The following is a 24,308-nucleotide window of genomic DNA, read 5'->3' as shown; positions in this document are numbered from 1 at the left end:
TCCCTATTATTTTATATTATTTATTTATATTGGACTTTGCCTCCAGAGCCTTACAGGCAGGATTAAATAGGGCCATGGGTGCCATCTTATATCTCATCTAGCAACATGGTAACTCAATCACCTACAACATTAGTTCCACAAATACATCCAGCCTCTTTTCGAATACCTCCTCTGACAAGAAACTCATGCCTCCTGGGCCAACGTATTTTCAAATACCTTTAACTAAAACAAACTCCATATCTCTGCAGGTCCCCATCTACCTTCTGGGGCAACCCAGAAGGAGTCAGCCCTTTAGGAGAAGTTTAGAACAAATGTTTTCTCTCTACTCAAAATTCACAATTCTCTTACCTGTTCCTCATGCTCAGTGTTTCCATCCCTATTTCCATCTCTTAGAGATCTGGTCGCTTTCTAAGGTCCAGGTGCCACAAATTAACGAGTTTGCTAATAGCTTATCTGTGTTTCCCCAGCCAGCTCTGATTCAGTCACTAGCAGTACTGTGTGCCAGTTTTCAACAAATGTATGCATTCATATATTTATGCAATGCCTTCGGTGGTTTGGCAAATGTGTCTTGCATCTTACTGTCATAATCAGCCTTTGTAGGGAGGGACCAATGTGGGGAGCCAGGAAGAGGTTTGTCAGTATCAAGAGATCGCAGAGCAAGAAGGCTGGTTTCCGAGTCAAGAAGTGCAGGGTGAGACATCTGGGGAGGTCAAGTGGCCACTAGTTCAATAGCCAGGACTCAGGCTTCCCTGGTGGTGCAGTGGTTGAGAGTCCGCCTGCCGATGCAGGGGACACGGGTTCGTGCCCCGGTCCAGGAAGATCCCACATGCCGTGGATCGGCTGCCCGTGAGCCATGGCCGCTGAGCCTGAGCGCCCGGAGCCTGTGCTCCGCAACGGGAGAGGCCACAACAGTGAGAGGCCCGCGTACCACAAAAAAAAAAAAAAATAGCCAGGACTCAGGGGCAGCTGGGGTGCCCCGGGCAGGTGCATCACGGTGCACAGCTGCAGGGGGACAGCCGAGCTGGGCCGGCAGGTTTTTGGGGCCGTGGGCACGAGCAGAATGAAATGTCTCCCAACAACTGAGGTGGTGGCTGCCTTTCGAAGTCTGCTCAATGAGGTGGCACTGGCTCCACTCCCCGCCCTCCCCCGCCCAGCGCTCTGCCTTCCTGGGACTCAGCGCTCGAAAAAGGACAAACCAAAACAGAATGTGCCCATCTTTCTTCGGGTTTCTCATTTTTAGTCTTTTTGTTTAAAAAAAAAAAACCCACACAGGACATGTTTTATTCATTCTCGGGTCGGTTCTGTAATCATTCCGCTAGGTAACCTCTCTATGACATACACGCACACGGCTACATATCAATCCCTCGTGTTTGCGGGTACCGTGCGGTTAGATGAACCAGCGCCCAAACAGGGAAGCTCAGGTGGATTTGCCATCGAATTGGGGCTGAGCTCTGTCAAGACATCAGGTAAAACGGAGGGGTGGCAGGAAGCAGGCTCCGGGCAGGAAACCAGACAGAATCGTAGGAGACTTGCCCTTGGGCAAGAGAGAGCACGGTGATGCTGCAGACACGGGGGAGCAGAGGCTCTTTATTTTTTCCTCCTGCCTTGACCAGTGGGATGCAGACCCTGCAGAAGGTCATCCTTTCTAAAGTAGCCTGGTCAGAGCAGCAAAGAGTCAAAGGGTCTGAGCTGTGGTAATTATCATTACTAGGAAGACAAGAGGTCTGGGGGCTGCTGAGTGAGCTTCTCTGTCACACACTCAATAGTTAGACCACATTTTTCTATAGTGATCAGGATGTCCTTAAAATGACATGTGGGATCAAAGTAAAATGTAAACTAGGGGAATAAAGAACAAAGCAAACCTTTAAATTAGAAGAGTCTGATGCTGACAACCTTTGATCAGTTTGATACCATTTGATTCGTTGCTTTTTTTTTTTTTTTTTTTGTCTGCGTTGGGTCTTCGTTGCTGCATGCAGGCTTTCTCTAGTTGCAGCGAGCGGGGGGCTACTCTTCGTTGCGGTGTGCGGGCTTCTCATTGCGGTGGCTTCTCTTGTTGCGGAGCATGGGCTCTAGGAGCACGGGCTTCAGTAGTTGTGGCTCGCGGGCTGTAGAGCACAGGCTCAGTAGTTGTGGCACAGGGGCTTAGTTGCTCTGCGGCATGTGGGATCTTCCCAGACCAGGGCTCGAACACGTGTCCCCTGCATTGGCAGGCAGATTCTTAACCACTGTGCCGCCAGGGAAGTCCTGATTTGTTTTTTAATTAGCCGCTTTGTGACTGAATCTCTTGAGCCCATTTCCTAGTCCAGAACAGGACGGGAACAGGCCAGAGGAACTCCAAGATCCTCCATTTCAGAGATACTGGGTTCCTGGGAATAAAACTGCAGGAGAGGGATGGAGGCAGAAGAATACTTGTAAAGAATTCTTCAAGGTCACTAGATGTGTTCAAATCTTGCTAATTCGCCTTTTCTCTGCATCACATTTCACAGTGTGTAGTGTTTTCAAATATATTAACTCCCTCATTAAATCCTCACACTGACTAGGGGCCGCCTCGTTTCACTGATGAGGATGGGGCTCAGTGGGTGGGATTAACTGAGTTACCCAAAGGGATGTGCATCACAGAACAGGACGCACATGAGCCCGGGGAGTCTGACTCGGCCGCCCTTGGGCAACGTCTGGTCCTTGAACCTCTCATACAACCCTCCTTGGCTGTACATGACTTCATCTGTTCCTTGTCTCACACACTCTCTAATTCTTACCTTGACTCCTGCCTACGGCTCATGTTCCTGTCCTTGCCCCCAACTCCTGTCCTTGGGGTACATTTGTTATTGTTGATCCAGACAATCCTCAGCTCAGAACCCGAGGTTTACCCCGGTTATGTACATAAAGCAAAAGGGTCTTTCTGCCACATCTCCGAACGGGAAAATCAATTCAACAAATATTTATTGAGCACTTACTCTGTGCAAGGCATGATCTGTATATTAAAAAGAAAAATGGTACAGCCTTGGGGTAGTGGAAAAAATAAAAACATGGTTCAACCAACTTGTAAGTGTCTGGGACAGTACAGGGAACAAGGGAGGCTCCACAAAGTGCTTTTCCAATCAGATTAATATCTCTATTTATTCCAGAATAGGAATAATGACATCTCAAAGGATATGTCATCCCTTTGGATGGCACTATGACTTCCGTTCCAGAAGCCATACAAGGAGCTACATCAGGGAGTGGTCTTTGCCTGGGGAAGGAGCTGGGGTCAGAAAGTGAGCGGCCAGAGGCAGCGGGGCACACACACCGGGGATGGAGTTACAGTGAAGTGGCTTTGGGGTTGAAGCGAGATTAGCAGGGAACGTTGTGCTGTCTGCTTCTCCTTAGCTGCTTTTCCAGGATCCATTCTTCTTTCCACTTTTAGTACCCAGTTTGGATCCATGTGCATCTTATATGTGCCTTTTTCCTCACAGAGGATCACTATCCATAACCTTCTTGGCACATGAAACTAAGAGATTAATTCAAGGTTTCTAGAAATGTATTTGACTGATAGAAATTGGAGGTACAAAAGAAAGAAAGCAGACAGTGACTGAGGCCCCTGGAGAATATCCCCTTAGCAGTCAGGCTAAAAAAAATCTGCCTTCTGGGGCATCATGTGGAATCACAGAAATACAGGGACCCTGAGGGCATGTGACACTCAAGTCCCTGACACCACTTCCAGCAGAAGGCACCCAGCCTCAGCCCAAACACCTGTCCTGGCCATCACCACCCATGCTGGCCAACCAGCGAATCTTCGGGCAGCTCTGCTTATGCAAGCTCCCTCTTAAAGCTCACATCCCCTATCACTTCCACTCTGTGATCACAGCTTCTGCCCTGCGAGGCCATAACAAACAAGCATAATTCTTCGGATTTTCAGTGTCTAGGACTCTAATGCAAGATTAAGTGCTCCTAGCACAGAGGGACCAAATTAAACATTTGAGATCCTGTCAAAATCATGAAAGAAATACAGCTCACTATAGAAAATTCCAACCACACAGTAAAAACATTCAGGTCTTCCTGCACTCCTTCCCTGGGGACACCCACTATGAAGAGTTTGGTAGGATAGGTATGCTTCCAGATCTTTTACTATGCATTTCTTTTAATCAAGGGTGTGATTTGGTCCAATTTCCACTTCTGAAAAGCTCTCTCTGTAAATAAGATCGTCTAGACAATCTTATTTACAAAGCAGAAATAGAGACACGGATGTAGAGAACAAATGTATGGATACCAACGGGGAAAGGTGCGGGGCAGGATGAATTGGGAGATTGGGATTGACATATATACACTGTTAATACTATGTATAAAATAGATACCTAATGAGAACCTATTGTGTAGCTCAGCGAACTCTACTCAATGCTCTGTGGTGACCTAAAGGGATGGAAAGCCAAAAAAGAGGGGACATATGTATACGTATAGCTGATCCACTTGCTGTACAGCAGAAACTAAGCAACTATACTCCAATAAAAATGTTTAAAATAAATAAATAAAAAGCAAAACTATTAAAACAAACAAACAAAAAAAGGAATGAAAAACTCTCTCTGGCTGCAGGATGGAGAATGGACTCCTGGAGGAGCCCCCAGTGAAAACAGGAAGTCCACTTAGACAAGGTGAAAAATAATGGCCTCATGGACAAATAAATATGGCAGCAAAGGAGATGGAGCCAAGTGGGTAGATCCAATGTATTTCGGGCAGTAGAACCAGTAAATAATCGTTAACTGACTCACTGAACCAATGTTTGAGGTGACCTTCCTTTACTGTGCTCCTCTTTTGTCCACCTCCTCCCTGGCAACAGTCAGAAAACCAGAGACCTTTAAAAATAGAGCCGCGCTTCCCTTCATCTGTCGTCAAAACCCAATCCCTGGAGAGCGGAGCAAACAGCAACACAGGGAACCGCCACCGCTAGACACGGAGGAGACTTTTCCTTCTAAATCCCTATTTTTATAAACACTGAGCGCTTACTAGAAAGCGACCATCCAACATTCATGTATATTTAGCTCATGATGGTTTCCAACCCAACAGTGGAATTCAAAGAGGCCGGATATTTTGGAAAATAACCAACTTGCACTACCTTTTGAATTACCCCCAGGGTTATCCCAGGTGTGTGAGCTTATCTGCAGATTTCTTTTCTCTTCCCACTTGTTTTTAAGTTGCTGAGTCATCCCTATACATAGCTAGGGAAGAGGCTGGCTTTGCCGTGGAAATAGCTGCTTAGAGAAACAGAGCAATTTGGAATAACCAAAAATAGCTCTTTGTGGTAACTTGAGTGTCTCATTTTCGATACTGATTTCCGTGCCCTCTCGAGTGTGGTTTTCTGGAATCCCATGTGGAGGCAGGTGATGGCACCACCCTTGTTGATTTCCTGGTCCACACAATACTTGGTGGCACTCTGGTCACACATGTTTAGAATGCTGAAATAAGCCCAGGGAGCAGATTTATTTTCACGTGTGGTCATAAAACCTGTAGATACCACATTCATGATGCCCCACAGATGTCTTACAGTGTATTTCAGACACTACAGAGCATCTCATTTTTGTCTATGAAATGTGATTCTTACCACCAGGTGCTGCCTTAATTCCCTCCCTTTTGCTTTAATGTTTACTGCCCAGGTGACTTAGGAAATTCGTGCCATTACTTGAGAACAGCGTTCTTCAACCACGCCACCCCTCAGACCTATGAATCCTGGGGATGGGGTCTGGGCACGTGTCACGTGAGAAGGCCTGGTGTGTGCCCTTGAAGTCCTGCTGCATTTGAGCCACCTGCCCTTGCATGATACTGGGACACAGGGAGCAACTGAGTGCTCAGAGCGCAAGTGTTAGAAACCTCAGGCAGCCGCAAGTATACGCCTAGAAACCGCAGCCAGGACCTTGAGGAGGTGCTCCACTGGTCCACATCTCTCACTTGGAAATACTTTGTCCCTCATGTGAGGGAGAAAAGGATGATACCCCCCAAAAACAAGTCAATAATAAATAGGATAGATGAATCTCAAAATAATTATGCTGAGTAAAAGAAGCCAGACAAAAAAGCAAGTGCACACAGTAGGATTCCATTCATAAAAATTCTAGAAAATGCAAGCTAATTTATAGTGACAGAAAGCAGATCAGTGTTTGCTGGGAGACAAGGAGGGAGGAGGAGGGGTGGATTATAAAAGAGCACAAGGGAACTTTGCGACGTGGTGGATGTGTTCATTATCTTGATTGTGGTGATGGTTTCATGGGCATATACGTACGTCATAACTCATCAAACTGTACACTTTAAGTATGTGCAGATTATTGTATGTCAGTTATACTTCAAAAATATTGAAGGAAAAACAAAAGACTACTCAAAAGAATGAGATTGGGAGTATTATTCGTGAGCAGTAGGAAGAACATTAGAGACTACAATAACAATTCTTCTGCAAAAACACACCAGGCCCACGCTAAGCCTTCACAGGCATTGTCTCATTTAATCCTCACAACAGACCTAGGGGGAAAGGGAGGTGTAGAAACAATGAGTAGTTTGCTCAAATTCCCTCAGTGAGTGAGTGACAAACCTGCGATTGGACCCACATCGGAACAATCCCACAGGCCAAGCTCCAAAGTCCAAAGAGGTATTTAGTCCTGGCTCTGCCACTAAACAGCCACGGAACTGAGTTGAGAGGGTCCCCAGCAAATATCCTTTTGGGGGCTTGAACATCCTCCAAGCAATATTTCTTTATAATAAGATTTTCTTTGGGGGGAGGTCACCAAATTGTCCTCTAAATTAGCCAGAGCCTGTAGGTCTTACGTAAAGAACTAGCTGATGCCATTTCGTTGTAACATGGCAATACGTAGAAGACATTATGCGTGAAACGTAAAAGTGCATCTTACTTGCAGCGCTGTGCTTTTAAAGGGTGGTGATTATTGTGCCTGGGCAGCCCAGCCACTCAGCGGGAGCCCATGAGGGGCACGTTTCCGGGCCAGCTGAGGTGACAGGCCATCCGTGGGGGACACTGCTGACACTGGCCTTCTGAGCTCCACAGACAGAAGGGCTGCTCCTCTCCTCACCAGAGGAGAAAGCACCAGAATCTTAGAGCCCTTCAGCCCTTCTCCACACCCCCATGCTCCAACCTGCTGGAGAAAGGATTTGAAAGTTTTCTTCCTGTCTTATCAGACCTTGGGCTTATTTTGCCCACCCCTCATAAGCTTTCCGTGTCCTCCAAGTCTCAGCTTTCCCCCTTTATTGGGAAAAGAACCTGCTGCTTGGGCTTCCCTGGTGCCGCAGTGGTTGAGAGTCCGCCTGCCGATGCAGGGGACACGGGTTCATGCCCCGGTCCGGGAAGATCCCACATGCCGCGGAGCGGCTGGGCCCGTGAGCCATGGCCGCTGAGCCTGCGTGTCAGGAGCCTGTGCTCCGCAACGGGAGAGGCCACAACAGTGAGAGGCCCGCGTACTGAGACAAAAAAAAAGAACCTGCTGCTAATTTCCCCTTGAAACTAAAAAGCTATCCCTTCATCAGACTAATGCCGTGACCTTGAGCGAGTCACTTCAGTCTTTTCTGAACTAGTGTCTTTGAATGTAATAAAAATAACAACTAATCAGTTAAATGACCTTGGGCAAATCATCTAACCTCTCTTTGCCTTAGTTTCCTCATTTGTAAAATGGGAATAATAATACTTGTATGTCATATGGTTAGACATGTGATTGTTGTAAAGATTAAATGAAATAATGTAAGCGCTCAGAACAGAGCCTGATACATATATAATCCATAACTGTTAGCAGTGGTTGAATTATTGTTGTTTACTTTGCTATTTACAAAGAACTTTTCGTGTTGATTTTACACCCATTTTATAGAAGAGGGACCCCAATGTTCAGGGAAGTTAGTGAGTGAGTACAGTTAGGACTTGAGCCAGGAATTGCCTAGATAGTGAGAAAGCTTCCTCCTGTTCTAGCACTGGGCGGTTTTTCTTCTTTTTGACATCAGCAATGTTGACTTTGCAATATCCTTCCTAAACGGTCCCCCAAATCACTAACAATTCTTGGATTGTATGGGAGAAGAATGGGATGGAGGAAGAGGGGAGGGGGCTGGAGGGACCCCTCCACCCCCCCCCCACTCCCCTGCCCACTGTTGGCAAGTCACCTAACCCTGGGGAGCTTCCCTAATTAGCACCTGGGGCCCACTGCCTCCTGTAAGGGGGGTTAATTTTTACTTCTAAAAGTTATCTCCTGCTAGCGAGTCTGTAAACTTTTTCTGACACGAACTCTGAAGTTATTTGGAATTGGATTTAAAGCATGTCCAGTAATCTTGAATCAACAGTAATCCTGAAGGGCACTCAGACACTTGATTTAGAGCGCATTTTCGTGAACCAGACTAAAAATCTGGGGTAGTGATGCCAAAACTATAACTTCTGATTCTTCTTTGTTTACTGCTGCAAAATCCCAAACCTTATCTGGCAAGTCAGTGGTCTAGTTAAGAGGAACATTTTTCAGGGACAAAAACGTTGAGCTGAGTTGGCCTTCAAAATCGAAAGAAAAAAAATAGCTAGTGTCTGCTCGTTGTCAATGCTTTAATGCTCAGAGTTCTGGCTTCTTGGTGCAAGAATCAGAAAGCCATTTGAGCTAACTTAATTAAAACAGTAATGGAAAGAGCAAGGAATATCTAAAACCTACAAGTTTATTTACTCGTATCCATAATCTTTTTCTTAAAGTGGACCCCCACGTTGTAAGAGTGTCATGCTCCACGCAAGCTGGACCCATGCCTGTGATCCCCAGCTCTCTGCAGACTGGCCACCCACCTGCATGTAGTGGCTGCCACATCATTCAGCACAAGCCCCAGCTTTGCTGCCTAGAGTCCACCAGCTTCAGCTCAAGTCCTTGATAGAAAGGACTCCACCATCTCACCGATTGTTGGCCAGCCAGTGCCTTGACTCTCCCCCATCCAACCACCTGGAAGAGTGGGAGTCCTTTAGTATAAAAATAGGTCCATCCCTTTAGCACAGCCTAGGAGTGAGGGCGATTCCCAGACTGGAATAAGTACAGAGGGAGGCAAGACAGAACGATCCTGAGGAAAATGACCGAGTTCACAAATCCCTCCTCCTCCTCTTCTTCATCTTCCTTCTCTTTCATTCCCTTGAAGGTACCGGTATGGCCAGGGGAGAGGCAGCAGGGCCAAAGAGGTGATGAAAGGCCCTGGACCCAGGAAGTTGCTGTGGGCTGATGGTGGTGATGGTGGTGACAGGGCTGGAAACTCTGCAGGGTACAGAAAGGGGAGTGAGTGAAGAAGTAAGTATTTGGGGGCTAATTGGAGCCAAGTTTTTCACTGTGGGAGAAGGAATTTACAAATATGGAAGAGGGAAAGATTAGAAAGAATCCTGAGGTGACATACTGTAGCTGGAAGTGTTGATGTAAACTTGTGGTTAGACAGATAGATAGATAGATAGATAGATAGATGATTAGATAGATGGATAGATAGATATAGATGATAGATAGACAGATAGATGGATAGATAGTTAGACAGACAGAAATAGACAGACAAGTCTACCAGAAGAGGTAACTCTTCTTTACCACAAGATGTCAACAAACAAAGGTAGAAGGAATGATGGAAATCAATTTTCACTGTTCGGCAACCATCTTAGAGGTCGTTGGTACAGGCATGCACAGATGCTAGGTCTGGGTAGAGGTTTGATGAGGAATAAGATATGGCACAGACTTAGACTTATCTCTCCACAAAATACTTGTCAACCACAAAGGGGAACTGGTGAGCTTACAGTAGAGAAGTCTGGCAGACACCTCCTTGACCAGATGACAGAGGGTCTATCCCAGTGGGGTGAAAGGTTGACATCGTGAGCCTCTGATGAGATGCACTGAGAAGACGTCAGCCTCGTTTCTGAGGTTTTCCTGTCAAAATGCATGGCTTGAGTCTACACGTGAAGAAGCATTGGAAAAACCCAGTGAGAGATCTGTACTCTTTTTAAACTGCCAAGGTCAAGAAAGACAGGGAAAGACTGAGGAACTGATCCATATTGAATGGAAATAAAGGAACGTGACAGCCAAAAGCAACATGAACTCTTGGACTGGTCTTGAGCCAGAAAAGAAGAAGAAACAGTGTTGGGACATTTGGCAAATTCTGAGTGAGATCTGTGAATTGGATGGTCCTATTGTAGCAATGTCATCTCCTGATTTGGAGGATTTGTGGTTGTTACCTAAGATAGTGTCATTGATTTGGGGAAGTTACACACTGAAGTATTTAGGGGTGCGAGGGATCATGTCTGCAACTTGTTCTCAAATACCTCAGAAAAAGAAAATGATAATGGGTAGATACACACACAAACAGAGAGAGAGAGAGAGAGAGAGAGAGAGAGAGAGAGAGAAGAGAATGGAGGAAATGAAGTAACGTGTTAACAAATGGAGAATCGGGCTGAGCGGGTGATGGGAATTCTTGGTACTCTTCTTGCAATGTCCTTGTTCATTTGAACGTACGTCAGAATCAATTATAAAAATCTGTTTCTTAAATAACCAAGCCCTGCAATTGCTATCCATGGCCCCCAAACCTTTGATAAAGGGAAGGAAGATCTTCACTGTGAAGAGCAGAGCCTCTTAAAAAGGTCTAGCCATTATCCTCTCCAGAGAAGCAAGTCCAGACCCCTCTTCTGCTGACCAGTGCAAAATGCCAAAGCAAAATAAAATAAATTTAAAAATCTCTCACAAGAGTAAATAGGAAACCGGTCCTGCTTTGGGAAGACACTATGAAGTGACCCTTTGTTTACAATCTCAAAAGCAAACAACTGATCTATGGCAGAAATAGAAAGCCTTTAAAGTTTTCAAAACAAGTGCTTCTGGCAGATAGTTGGAGCTGACTGGTGCCAAGACAAGAGCACAGTCCTAAATATTCTCATCTACTTTTGTCATATTATAAATATTGACACCTAAGGAAATTGCATGGCGGAGTCAGACCCGTGTGGGTTCAAATTCAGACTCCTCTGCTTTCTAGCTGTGTGTCTTCAGGCAAGTTACTCAACCCTTCTGAACCTTAATCTCTGCACCTATTGGGTGTGGGTAACAGCAGCTCCTTCTTCTGGTTGTGGTGAGGCTTGATGAGATATCATATGCAAAGCATCCTGCATTTGGGGGACCCTCAATAAATACCTGTTTCCTTGTTTTCTGTGAAACACATGGGAAACCTTCACGACCCACCCAGATCCCTGGGCCATACTTTAAGAACCATGTCAACAGACAATGAGGCACTTGGCCAGCTTCATTTGTGTCTTGCCAAGCCCAGGACTCCTGTAGTCTGTGATTTCTTGCCTTCTCCCTAATGACATTTTTTCTGCCTGTCTTTATTTCGACCAGACATCCCTTTCATCTCATGGCCCCAAGTCCAGACAACACTTCTGACATGGCCAAATTTACTCCTTTCCCTTGAAAACATTTCCCTTTACTCCTCATGGCTTATAAGCTAGGGAAAGCAAGTGGGAAAATGTTCGTCTGTCTTAGCCTGTCTGCAAAGAGGAGAAACACGGTAAGAAACTGGACTGAGATGAATTTTTCCAAGGGCTGAACTTAATAGCAAAAAGCCAAATAAATCTCAAGGAGTGTATACACAAGACACAGAGGCACTGCTTTTGAGTCCTTGTCTCTGAGAAGCTGGTTTATTCTGAGAAGAACATGCCGTCTTTTAAAAGCCAGCCTGATGTCAGGGTCAGCAATTGTTCCTGGTGTTTCCTCCTGTCGCTTCTCACGCACACTACAGTAGGGGGCTTCACCTAGAAGCCGCTGTTTCAGGACAAGCCTCATAATCATCTCCTAACTAATCCTTTACCATCATGTCCGTTGGGATGGGAAGGGAGGAGAGAAGGATGGACCCGCTGGGCTTTCAGGCTCTTACATTAATTGCTTCAAGCCAAGGGAGGACAAAAAGGAAGAAGCAGAGGAGATAAATGGCCTAGAGATGCTCTGATTCTATTCAGCTCCAACTTCCTGTCCTGAAGCCAGCAAGCCTGTTCCAAACATGCGTCTTACAGAGCATCACAACACGAGAAATGTTCCTCTAGTTTTCCTCCAGAAAACAGAACTATGAAATAGTACTGCTTTGGGGAAAAAAAAGCTTTCTTCCCCTTTTTTCTTCTTAGCAAATAAATACATAGTCATACTAGAAATTTTAGCAAATACAGATGGGCCAAAAATAGGGGGAGGGGACAAAAAGGAAAATCGTCTATAATCCTTCTGATATACACATTTTTCCTTTCTCCAAAAATAGAATGGTCCCTGCAGTTTTCATTTAACAGAGAACTACAAAGCGTCATCCCTTGCCATTAAGAAACCTTCCAAGCTCTTCTTTGTGATGGTTGTATTGTGTTCCTTAGGACCACAGTTTATTTAACTAAATCTCTAATGGTGAATATTTAGGTTGTTCCCCACATTTTGCTATTTTGATAATGCTGTCAGGGATAATTTTACTGTGCAGTCTTCACAGGTAGCCATGATTATTTCCTTAGAATAAGTACCCACAGGTAAACAACAGTATGCACATTTTTGAGACTTTTGCCATGTATTGTCAGCTTTCCTGCCAGACAACTTGTACCAATGAAATAACACATTCTTATCTTCAGGAGATCACAGCTGCTGAGTTCTTCCATTATTTTCTTTACCCGATTGTGAAACTGACACATGTGATTTATTTACACAATTTGGAAAGATGGGTTAGGTCTAGTAGCTTGTGGAGAATCAGAAAAAGAAAGAAGAGAGTGCTTTAAGCATCTGTTCAAGAAAACATGGGTTGTTACTGGTGATACCCCTCCACCACTTAGAGACCTCAAAAACCAGGATTTAGAAAATTAACCTTTTCTTTTTTCGTTCTTATTGTAAAAGTTACACAAGGTCAACCTAGAAGATTTGAAAAGTAAAGAAAATCATTAAACATCCTCCAAATGTCCACAACCCAAAGGTTAGCACTATGAACATTTTGGCAGATTTCCTTTCAGTCTTTTTTCTTTACATATATGTTTCGTTTGTGTAAATGAGTAATATATTCCATTTTGTAGTCTGGTTTGTCTTCTTTTGTCCAAGGGCTTTCATGACCTTCCCCTGCCTTGCTTATCTCTAATGCCTTTGGGGAAACGGGCAAAGTGGTGTCCCAGACAAGGTGGTGTCCCAGGCAAGGGGAGTGCATTCTCAGTCTGGCCCGCAGGAGGAAAGCCACACATCTCTCCAAGCATTTGACCTCTGTCTCCAGACTTTTAAGCACTCCTAACTGGACCTGCCTCTACAACAATCCATAAGCCATTAGCTGGGGCTATATTAAATCCAGAAGGGCTCATCCCTAAGACCTCAGCTTTTATTCAGGGTCGATATAATAAACGACCATCTGAAGGATGTTTCTGCTTCTTCTGCAGGAGTCTTTGGAGGAAGTGTCTATTATGTGCCTCACTGTCCTTATATTGAGATTCTCATGATAAATTTGTGCTTACATTGAATGTCAGGGAAAAGTTTGCCTCTCCTGACAAATGGCTATGCTTCCTTTTATCCAATAACTCATCACATTTCCCCGTTCTCTTTAGCTCAGTTTAATGCACAATTGCAGTAACTATCTTCTGCTGGGTTTCTGGTTTAATCATTTCCTCCCTTCATCCATATGACTTTGGAGATTTCATCTTTAATTTCACTGTCCTGGGGCCTCTATTTTTGTGTCAGTCATCTCAAATTTGTTTGGAAGTTAGCAGCAACACAAATCATAAATAAGTAACTGACAATCTTGACCCCTAGGCCATGTCTTTAAAGTCATAGGTACCTTGGTAATTAATAATTCCTTTCATTAATTCCGAGTTCTTTCCTGGTATTTCAAGGCAACTGTGCCCAGAGAGCTATTATAAGATGCAGTTGAGGGCTTCCCTGGTGGCGCAGTGGTTGGGAGTCCGCCTGCCGATGCAGGGGACACAGGTTTGTGCCCCGGTCTGGGAAGATCCCACATGCCGCGGAGCGGCTGGGCCCGTGAGCCATGGCCGCTGAGCCTGCGCGTCCGGAGCCTGTGCTCCGCAACGGGAGAGGCCACAACAGTGAGAGGCCTGTGGACCGCCAAAAAAAAAAAAAAGATGCAGTTGAAGATATTAGGCGTGATTGAGAAGAATGGAATTTTTTAGGAATGAATTGCTATATGCTGGTGTCACTTAGTCCTTTTCCTATATAACTAAAGTCCTGGTAAGCCTCTCTGATCGAACACGGCCTCTTATTGATATAACAGTAGGTTATTTCCCGGCAAGAATGATAGCCACGCCACTTCCATGCCGGCCCACTTGGCAACTGATGCAGTGGAATGGAGAGAGGGGCTTCTTGGCAGTGCCCACGGACCCATGAGAGGGGGTGTTCGCTGCCTAAGAGACTTACTCCTTGCAGTGGAGACCAAAGGTAGGCTCTGTTTCTGGTTGAGAATGTTTCATCTACCTTTTATGGATTTCCTGGGAGCAAGGAGACAAGAAGTTCCCTCCGTTCACATCTTTACCCCCCGCACCCCCATCCATCCCTCCACACTGATGACCTACCCCAGGTCCCTCGCAGAAAGGGAGGCCGAGATCAGCCCAGGAAAGTCCCCAGGGGTCACCACCCAGCTGTCTCTCGGCAGAGACGTGTGTTCTCACTGCCTCTCCGCAGGTCTGGGCGGGTGACAGCTTCGCAGTCTTTTGTCTTTCGGAGCGGCCCTGTGCCTCTCTCACCTCTCCTCTGAGGGCTGTAAATTGGTTCACGAATCCTGCAATTCCTTTAGCTCATGCTCCACTGAGTTTCCTAGGTGATTTTCTGGTTTATTTCCCGTTGCCTGGTTGCTAAGATTCCTTGTAAATTGCATTGCCCTCTGCTTGGCTCTGCTCTGCCATTCCTCCAGGCTTGCGACGTGGAAGCTCTTGTCCCGGCATTTGCCGTGTACCAGTCATGAATCGATCTAAAGCAACAGCTCTGCTGCAGGCAGTTCCCCCACCTGCATGGCAAGGAGGCTGCACAGCAAGGGGGCAGCACAGCAGGCAAAACCCCAAGGGCACAGAGCTAATTTATGCTACCAGGCAGAACTCATCTTTCATGTCTGTCTCATTCTGGAGGAGAAATCAATATATTGAGGCAGTGGGATTGCTCAGCGCTCTTGAAATGTTTCTTGACACCACCCCATCACACTCTGGGGACTGCAGGTGACTGAGAGACAGACAGACAGCCCTCGTCTAGCGCTACAAAGACAGATAGAGAAGATGTGAATGGGAAGAGGTGAAAAGTGCAGACTCTAGTCAGAAGATCTAGGTTCAAATGCAAACTCTGCCACTTCCTGGCTGTGTGACCTTGGAGAATTTCCTTAAGCTCTCTGTGCTTTCATTGCTTTTCTATAAAATAGAAATAACCTACTACATTGGATCGTCGTGAGGTTTAAATGAGATATTTGTAAAGCATAGTCCCTGGCAAAAAGTAAGTGCTCAATAAATGTTAACTATTATTACTATTATCATCATCAACATCATCATCCCAGAGCAGCACGCCTGCAGCCAGTGAACACTGCACCCTCCGCAGCCCTTTGCCCCGCCGATCCATCTCCGTGCAGCAGCCCTGTTATTCTGACCACACCTTTGGCTTGGTGTTTCTTGTTAGTTCCCTCCCTTGTCTGTCTTCCTCTCCAGTTCCCTCTGGTTAACATGGTGGCTTTATGTTTTCTTGCACCCTTTAATTGGGAGAGACGAGCCACTCATCATAATGAAAAGAGGGGCCCAGGCTTTCTCAGCAGCCACCAGTGGCCAATGTGCTGATGGAACTTTCATTCCACGTTGACCTTCCTCTTAGCTATCTTTACAAAAGAGCATTGCAGACCTTGGGGGCTTAGAAGCCTCTACTTTTGCAGAGCCCTTCATGGAAACTCAGAGGTGGAAGGAACCTTAGTGGTCATTGAATCCAAACTGCTACCATGCCTGGGAATGCTTTCCCAGCAACCATTAGTCAATGGAAACTGCAGATCTACAGAGGAAGAGCCTGTTCCGTTGATGGGAGGGCAGGTCAAGATGTTAGACAGTTATTTTTCAAGTTGAACTGAAATGTGTCCCTTTACCATTCCTCACCCTGCACCTCTTGGACAACACGGGAAAAGACCAGACCTTTTAAACACAGCAGGCTTTTCAACCGTTTGAATCTGCCCTCCCATCTTTCCTGAGCCTTCTCTTCTCCGGGCTAAATAGCCCATATTCGCTCAGACATTCCAGGCGTGGTTTCCTGCCTCTTTTCCATCCCGGTCATTTCCCTTGAACCACACCCTGGTATATCAATATGCTCCTTAGAATGTAGAGCCCAGCCTGGGATGCTTTCTTCTACCTGCGGTCTGAGCAGCCCAGCAGCTCTCCCTGTCCCCCACCATCATGAAGTTAGATTGCTTCTGTAATCTAGCATTTGAATTGGCTTTTCCAATTGTAGCTTTGACAGCAAAAGCCTCTCCAGAGCTTCCTCTCCGCTACTTGATGGTAAAGCCATGACTCCCCTAACCTGTGCTTGCAACACTGTTTTTTTTTTTTAATGTAAAAGTGGAGCTTTACATTTGTTCCTTGTGATCTTTGGCTCAGCATTTCCGTTTCCTCAACCAAGCCCGGATGCATGCAAAAAGGGGGTGGACTCGACCACACCAAACACTTCGAGAAATATGAATCTTTACAGTGATCTTGGGCCATTTGTTTCTCTTTCAGCAGCATCTCTCATGGCACTGTGTACACAGTAGGCGCTCAGTAATAGCTGAATCGGCATCTAGCCTGCTGTGTCACCCCCCCCCAAAGTGTAAGCTCACATATGTGCTGTGTGTGAAGGCGCTTTGAATATCCTCAGGAACTGTGCAGATATCAGTTATTTGAATATTGCTATTCTTATTATGGCTGCTAGAAGCTTATCGAAGGCAAGAGTCATAGGTTGTTTCTCTCCATCTCCATAGGAGCTGGAAGGATGTCTTTTATACAGCGGGCACTCCACGAAAGCTGTTGGTTGAACTGAATTGAAGGAGCTTGCCCAGCATCTCAGACACAGAAGTCCAAACGTGGGATAGAAGTTTCTGGCTAACACACCAGAAGTTTCTGGCTAGGGTGTGACAGGAGATGAGGGCACAGCACAAAAGGGGAAAGAAAGATGGGAGGTGGCGGCTATGCTGAACCTAAAAGGCATCATTTCCTGTGTGTCTACATTGCGTCAGCTACGCCTACATAACTAGCCACTCCATGGCTAAATGGCTTAAAGCAACAAGCATTTATTACTGCTCACGAGACCACGGGTCAGCTGGGCAGATCTAAACCAGGCTTGGCTGACCTCGACTGGGCTCAGTCTTGCATCTGCAGTCAGCTGGTGGGTCAGCTGGAGGCTCTTCACACACATGCTGGTGGTTGGCTGGCTGTAGGCTGAGGTGATGGGGTGACTGGGCCATGTGTCTCTCATCACCCGGAAAGCCAGCTCATGCTTATTCGCTCAGCCGCTTAACAGAGTTCCAAGAGAAAAAGCAGAAATGCATAAGATGTCTTGAAGTGTTGGCTTATCACTTCCACTGCATTCCATTGGCCAAAGCCAGTCACAAGGCCAGCCCAGATTTAAGGGATGGGGGAGGAAAAACCTCCACCTCTTCTTGTGAGGAGCTGAAAGTCACATTGCGAAAGGTGTGGATACAGAAGAGTATGAAAAATTGGGGACATTTAAATCATCAGTTTATCCCGTCCTCACTTCCTTCCCTGCTTCAGTCTATCCTTCCCTCCTTCCCTCCCTCCCTCCCTCCATCCGTCCATCCAATACACATTGACTAGACACCTACTACACGACAGGACCATGCCAGGTGTTGGAGGCGTGGCTGGAGAATGTATAGATTGGTGACATGAACCCTAGACTTTGGAAGAAAACCACCACCGAGGCAGATTAGGAGGAGGACTCCTGGTAGCCACAGAGTTGCTTTTACAGGCGTGAATAATCTCTGTCTCGCGGTGGCCACAACAAGATGGTTCTCAGGCAGCTGATTGGTCCATGTGCATTTGCTTTTGCGACCAGGCTGAACCCACATGCCTGCCCAGGATGGCTGCTGTTGCTGCCAGAATCCTGAACAATTTACGAATTCAGCCTGTCACTGTGCACCCTGCCACGCCACATGTCAATCCAGCCCCAGTGAGGACATAAACAACCTGATGGGCCCCTTGAGGACTCAAGAAGCCTGGCAGCTTTCATCGGCCACAGAACTCTCCCAGGGTGACTTGGGACAAGGCCGGGACTGCTGGGTCAGGTGCAGCCCAGGATAGAGAGCCCCGTGCAAAGTTGTTGGCAGGGCACTGTTATAGCTCAGTTTTATGAGCTCTTAGATCTCAACATTTACTAAAATGATGGAGTCTGGCAGGAAGATTAAGCACAGCTGGGCCCTTTAAATCATCAGCACCAACCATCCTGGGGGCTAGATTTGTTTCAGGCCCTGACACGATCTCTGTGTCCAAGACTGAGGGAAATGAGCAGTGGTTAAGAGCTTGGGTTCCTCGCCAAGGTCTGTCACTTACTAGCTGTGTGACCTTTAGCAGGTGACAGAACTTCTCTCTGCCTCAACTTCCTCTTCTGTAAATGGGGCTGTAAGCACTTGAAAGAGAATGCCTCTCGAGGTTCAAGCACACTGTTATAGAATCCAGTGACTCTGGGGGCTCGTGGTGGCTTCCAGTTCCAGGAAGAGCCCCTCCACTCCCAGCTCACCCTGCAATGACTTGGAACTACTGGAGGCCTGGGACTCAGGTTTCTGTAGGAGCCAGAGTCTTAACTCTTAATCAGCCAGAGTCAGAAGAGATGCCCTGCTCCATACTTAGACGACCCCAACTCTGGAATACTCTATAGTCACTCAGAATTGCCTTGGGGCCGCTTCATGCTGCTAACTTGCCAGGTAACTCTGGACAAGTCACTTAACCTCTCTGAGCCTCTACGAGGTACCATAATGCTCCCAGGGCCTTTGGTGGAAAAAATAGTGCATCAGGGATGAAAATCCTTTAGCAATTGTGAATCTCTGTGTCATTTATTCATTTGTTCAACACACTTTTACTCAGCACCACGAACCAAGCACTCTGCCAGGCCCTGGAGAGAGAAAGATGCGTGAGTCTCACCCTAGCCAGACGCTCACAGCCACATGGAGAAGCAGGCAGTCGACAAGCTCCTCACGGGCACGGGGTCTACAGGAGCCGAAGGAGAGGCAGCAGGTGCGCCTGCATGTCAGGGAGGCTTCACGGAGAAGACAGGAGCAGTTAAAACACGGTGACCCGAAGGGGCCAGCCAGGCCAGAGACGCCTGGAGGCAAGCGTACCCCCAGTCAGAGCAGTAGGGCAGGTGACAGTGCGGCCTATGTGGCCATGATAGGCAACTGCAAGCTGTCTGGCTGGGACCTTATCAGCAGTGAGGAAGGAGGTCAGGATGGGAGAGGAGAGGGCAAGCTCGCGGAGGGCCTTGTGGGCCAGGCCGAGGGGGCTGGAGTCTAACCTGACGGTCACAGGTGTCCATTAGCAGCCGCAGCAGCTGCTCTTGTGGGATCTAACCTGGGCTCACCAGGCGGGAGCAGCAGTGCTGTCGGCCAGGCCCTCCTGAGCGCTTACTCCGTGCAGGACGCTGTGCTACCGGCACACCTTCCCTGGCAAGTTCTCCTAGAAGGTAGGGTGGCGATTATCTGCATTGTGCTCGTGAAGCAACCTTGTATCTTGCCTGAGGCCATCCAGCGAATCAGAAGCAGCTCTGGCTCTGCCGGAATGCTTTACCTTCTCTCTGGGAGCCTGGATGAAATGCAGCCTCCTCCACTTTCCTGGGACCCCCAGGACAGGTCTCTGTCTCCTCGGGCCCCCAGCACGGGCTTCTACATCTATACCTGCAGTTTCACAATCCCAGGCTGCCCATCTCCCTCACCGAGAACAGGCACCTCCTGATCAGAATTTAACCTCCCCCCCAAGCCCTAGACTGGACCTGCCAGGAAACCCTGTCCCCGGAGAGCACACTCTGAAATTCTATTCATTAGACTCCTAGTGCAGGAAATTAAAACTGTGAGCTTAGGAGGAGATGTGGGGATATACGTATATGTATAGGTGATTCACTTTGTTACACGGTAGAAGCTAACACACCATTGTAAAGCAATTACACTCCAATAAAGATGTTAAAAACAAAACAAAACTGTGAGCTTGAAGCTTTTCAGGACAGCAACTATTATTTACAGTAATACCATTTTAGAAGATCAAATATTTATAATAGAGTAGAGACTCCATCTGCTACCCGTTGTCTGAGCTTCTGGGGCTTCTGGAGCTGCATTATGAATGGGCCCAGTCACTAAAATGCTTTCAAAACCATTTGTGTTTCTGGTAGCTCCTCTGCGAGGGGCATGGTGTGGCCCAGCGTGAGAAATGCCACCAAGGGCCATGTAAGGCAGGATTCCGTCTGTACCAGTGACCGTGGAGACGTGCACCCCTCTGCCTATCCCCCCTGCCTGGGGGAGATGCCCCTCCTTTGTTCAGACGCTGGGTTTCCCATCATGACCCTTCCCATCATTACACCTGATGTTGAAATTAGCACCTTTCTTCCTGGATTCCCATCGGGGAGTTCAGTGTCTGCCTCTTCTGCACGGCTGTTTCCCCAGGGCCCAGCACAGGACCTGACACATGGTAGGGACTGAATACATTATAACTGAATGAACAGCATGCCCTAAACTTGTAACTTTCTGTAAGAGCCGATTGTGAATCCACTGAAGAGGGATTTTCCTGAATCTTTTTATTTTTTTTTAGCTGTTTTCTGTGTATGCTTTCTTGTAATCTACTTCAGGTTACAAAGGAATATTTTTTGTCCGCTTGATTTCAAGTCACGCTTTCTAAGTCAAAAGTGTATCACTTGCTTACTTGCTTTTTCTAAACCATCTTCTTCTTTCTCATCCTCATCTAATATTAATAAAACAAGAATTGTATTATTTGCATGGTCTAATTTGCATGGTCTAATTGTTCTGTTGATTTTTCTGTCCTTCGCAGTCCAAATCACTACCCCGTTGGTCTTCCAGAAACTTCCTGTTTGAACTGACTCTGATGTGGGCGTGGCCAGTGACCAAGATACATGCCACACTCCCCTGTGGCTAGTCCACTTCTGGGTTCAGAGGGAGAGCAATGCTTTCTGGCAAGAGGTCAGTCAATGTCCAGGCTTCTTGGCCTTTACAGAATGTCTTCTTAACAATAACTGCTGGGCCTCCAGGTCCCTTTTCTGGGTTTTATCTGATAGCTCAGTAGAATACAATGCAGGTCAAGGAGACAGTGACCCTAATCCCAGGAGATTCGCTTCTCTGGAGGGTGCTTCCTAAATCAAGGACAAGAGGTGGGGTGTGTGGACTGTGAGGTTGGGGACCAGTGCCTGTGATGTGGATTCTACACATACAGCATCTATCTGCGTGCACTGGCTGGGACAGACGAATCAAAGTGTGGCCAGGAAGTCATGAGGCTATGTTTGGCTCATGAAATAATGAGACTGATTTTCTGTGGCTCTGAAGGCCAAAAGAGGTCTTTGAGAGGGTTTCGTATCAATTCTATTAGACATGAAGTCTAATCAAATCCGCTTTGAAAAATTTAAATAACTTACATTTGTCAGTTAATACGTACCCGTATTCAGTTTCCACCTCCCAGAATGCTGATGGGTTAGTGAAAAATGGCTTCTTTCAAACATCCTGCTTACTGTGTGTTCAATGATTTTACCCTTTATTATAGATCAGTTATTCTCAGACTTGTCCCTGTGGCTGAGCACCTGGAAGTTATGGGGCTCTTTGCGGAACACCATGAAATACTGACATATGTAATCCCATTATATGAGCCAGCAGCAATTTTACTAGCAGAAAATATGACTATATTAATGTGTGCAGTATAATATGTAACCACAAACACACATGTCCTAGAAGAAAAAAGATAAAAGCTACCAAGCTGAGATTGGCTGTGTTGCGATTTCTCTTTCATATTTGTTTGCTGCTTGTTCATTCATGCTGTTGTCTCCTGAGGCTGCCCAGCAGTTACGGAGCAGTAGGTACCAAAGTTTTAAGAAAAAAATCAAGAACTGGGATGAGAATACTGAGCAGGGGTGAGCAGGAATCTGGGCCATGAAGGTCAGAAAACCCCTTCCAGACGCCCAGACATGGGGCTCTGATCTCAGAAGTGTCCCAGGGACTTGGGCAGCCGCCAGCACTGCCCCAGAGCCCTGTAGCTGCTGACACATCTCAGAAGTACTAGATTCCAGGGTGAGTCGGCTGCTGCTGAGTTGATGTTGCTGCTAGTTTACGTTCTCAGCATCCTTAAGTCACCCGGGCAACTCTCTTCCTTGTGACCATGACAAGCCAGATAGACATGACTGAAAGGATGGAGAAGCAGGAATCAACGGAAGTCACCACCTGACCATCCATGTCACCCAGGAGAGGCCCTGTCCATTTAATACAGGATATCTCACCCCTGGCCTAAGCTTGTGCTGCCTGAGGAAGGGGATAAGAGGCTCTTGATCTCTATTCCCTTCTTTCCCTCGACCACCCTGCCTGGGCCCATTGCCTCTAAAGGTCCTACCTATTTGAGAGCCATGATCTTCGTGGGCTCCAGTCTTCAGCCAATGTTTCCACCACTTCGTTCTGTACCCACTGTATCAGTTTCCTAGGGCTGCCATAATAAATTACCACACACTTGGGGTCTTAAAACAACAGAAATTTATTCTCTCACAGTTCTGGAGACGAGAATCCCCAAATCAGTATCCCGGGGTCAAAATCAAGGTTATCAGCAGGCCTGCACTCCCTCCAAAGGCTCTAGGGGAGCATCCTTGCCTCTTCCAGCTTCCGGTGGTTCCCAGTGTTCCACCAGAACACGTGTAATCAGGTTACATGATTGTGATATCTGGCCTTCTGGCTCTTATAAGGAATTAGGACCCACCCAGAAAATCCAGGACGATCCTTAATTTGCTCACATCTGCAAAGACTCTTTTTCCAAATAAGGTCACATTTATAGGTTCTGGGGATTAAGACGTGGACATATCTTGGAGGGGGTGGGCCCATTCAACCCACACCCCCCAAGACAAGATCACCCTAGCGGGAAATCTCAAACCAGGCACGATGCTAGTTCACTTAAGTCCCTCCTGGTTTTAAAGGGAATTTAAAGGGAATCCCTCCTGGATTCCCTTTCCTCCAATCTGTTTCTTCATCCTCCTCTTGCCCACAGGGTCTCAGCTAAACCGTATTGCCGTGTCTAGATCATGCCTGGACACGACAGTAGCCACTTCAGGGAAGCAACAGTCCTGCCAGCAGGCAAACCTGAGAGTTACATTTACCTTCATTCCCATCTCATCCTAAGACCAGCACACCTGACCTCTTAAAAGGAAATAGTTTTTCCATACAGAGTGTGATTGATCTCCAAATGATAATTTGTTAATAATTAAAAATTTAAAGCTAGCTCCTAAAGATATGATCTTTGGGGTATAAGGTTGACAATACGAAAGAAAAAATTTAGAATTGTTTATTTTCTACAATTAGGATCAGAGAGTGAGATTCTCACAAGTTTAATTAAAGCTGAGAATTTCTGGGGCCACTGGAAAGTCTTGTCCCCTCTGCCCCTGGAGAAATATTGTCCTTAAGATCATGAATATAATAAAGCAGGTGATACTTGAGAACAGAGTTCCACCTCTGGGTGATTCTTCCAGGTGCAGCAAAATGGAAAGACAAGCCCCCTACCAAGCCCAGCCGGCTGACCCGACCGCCATCCCCAGAGGAATTCCGCTAGGCCCGGGAGTGAGGGTCCCCAGCTTTACCCCACTAATCCCTTTCTGCTTTATCACTTCCGAAATGCTGATCATCTGCCAGAGGATTATCATTTCATGTGCTGCTCGTTCGTCATCAGGCTGTTAAACTTCTTGCTATTATATATTCATTTTGGCCATTTGGATTTTCCGTCTCATTGTCTCTCGTCTGCAGTGCAGAATTGTAAAGAAACCTCTGCAACTGTTTCCAATCCCAGCGCATTTTTTCTCTCCTTTCAGAAGGTGAAACTGAACAGGAGTAAAGGGGCGAGGCTCCCTGTCCTGGATCCTCCCCACGCACCCCACGGGCTCAGGGTGGCGGCAGTGTTTGCAGGCGGATGCATCTCCAGAGCGAAGCACGGAATAGGACCTCAGGGCATTTCATAGAGAGCAGGGAAGCAGGAAATTCTGACACCGCTACTTGGTGAAACTCAGCATCACTTCCTGGCCCCGAGTCATTAGGAAATTATCTGTTTCTTTTCATGTCTGTGTCTCACCAGACTGAACTCCCAAGGACAGAGATAATAATAGCACTGGTAGCCACCATTTATTCAGCTCTTACCT

This window comes from Lipotes vexillifer, unplaced genomic scaffold (assembly GCF_000442215.2).
Source record: "Lipotes vexillifer unplaced genomic scaffold, Lipotes_vexillifer_v1.1 scaffold184, whole genome shotgun sequence".
Lineage (NCBI taxonomy): Eukaryota > Metazoa > Chordata > Mammalia > Artiodactyla > Lipotidae > Lipotes > Lipotes vexillifer.
Note: the sequence above shows the minus strand (reverse complement) of the source record.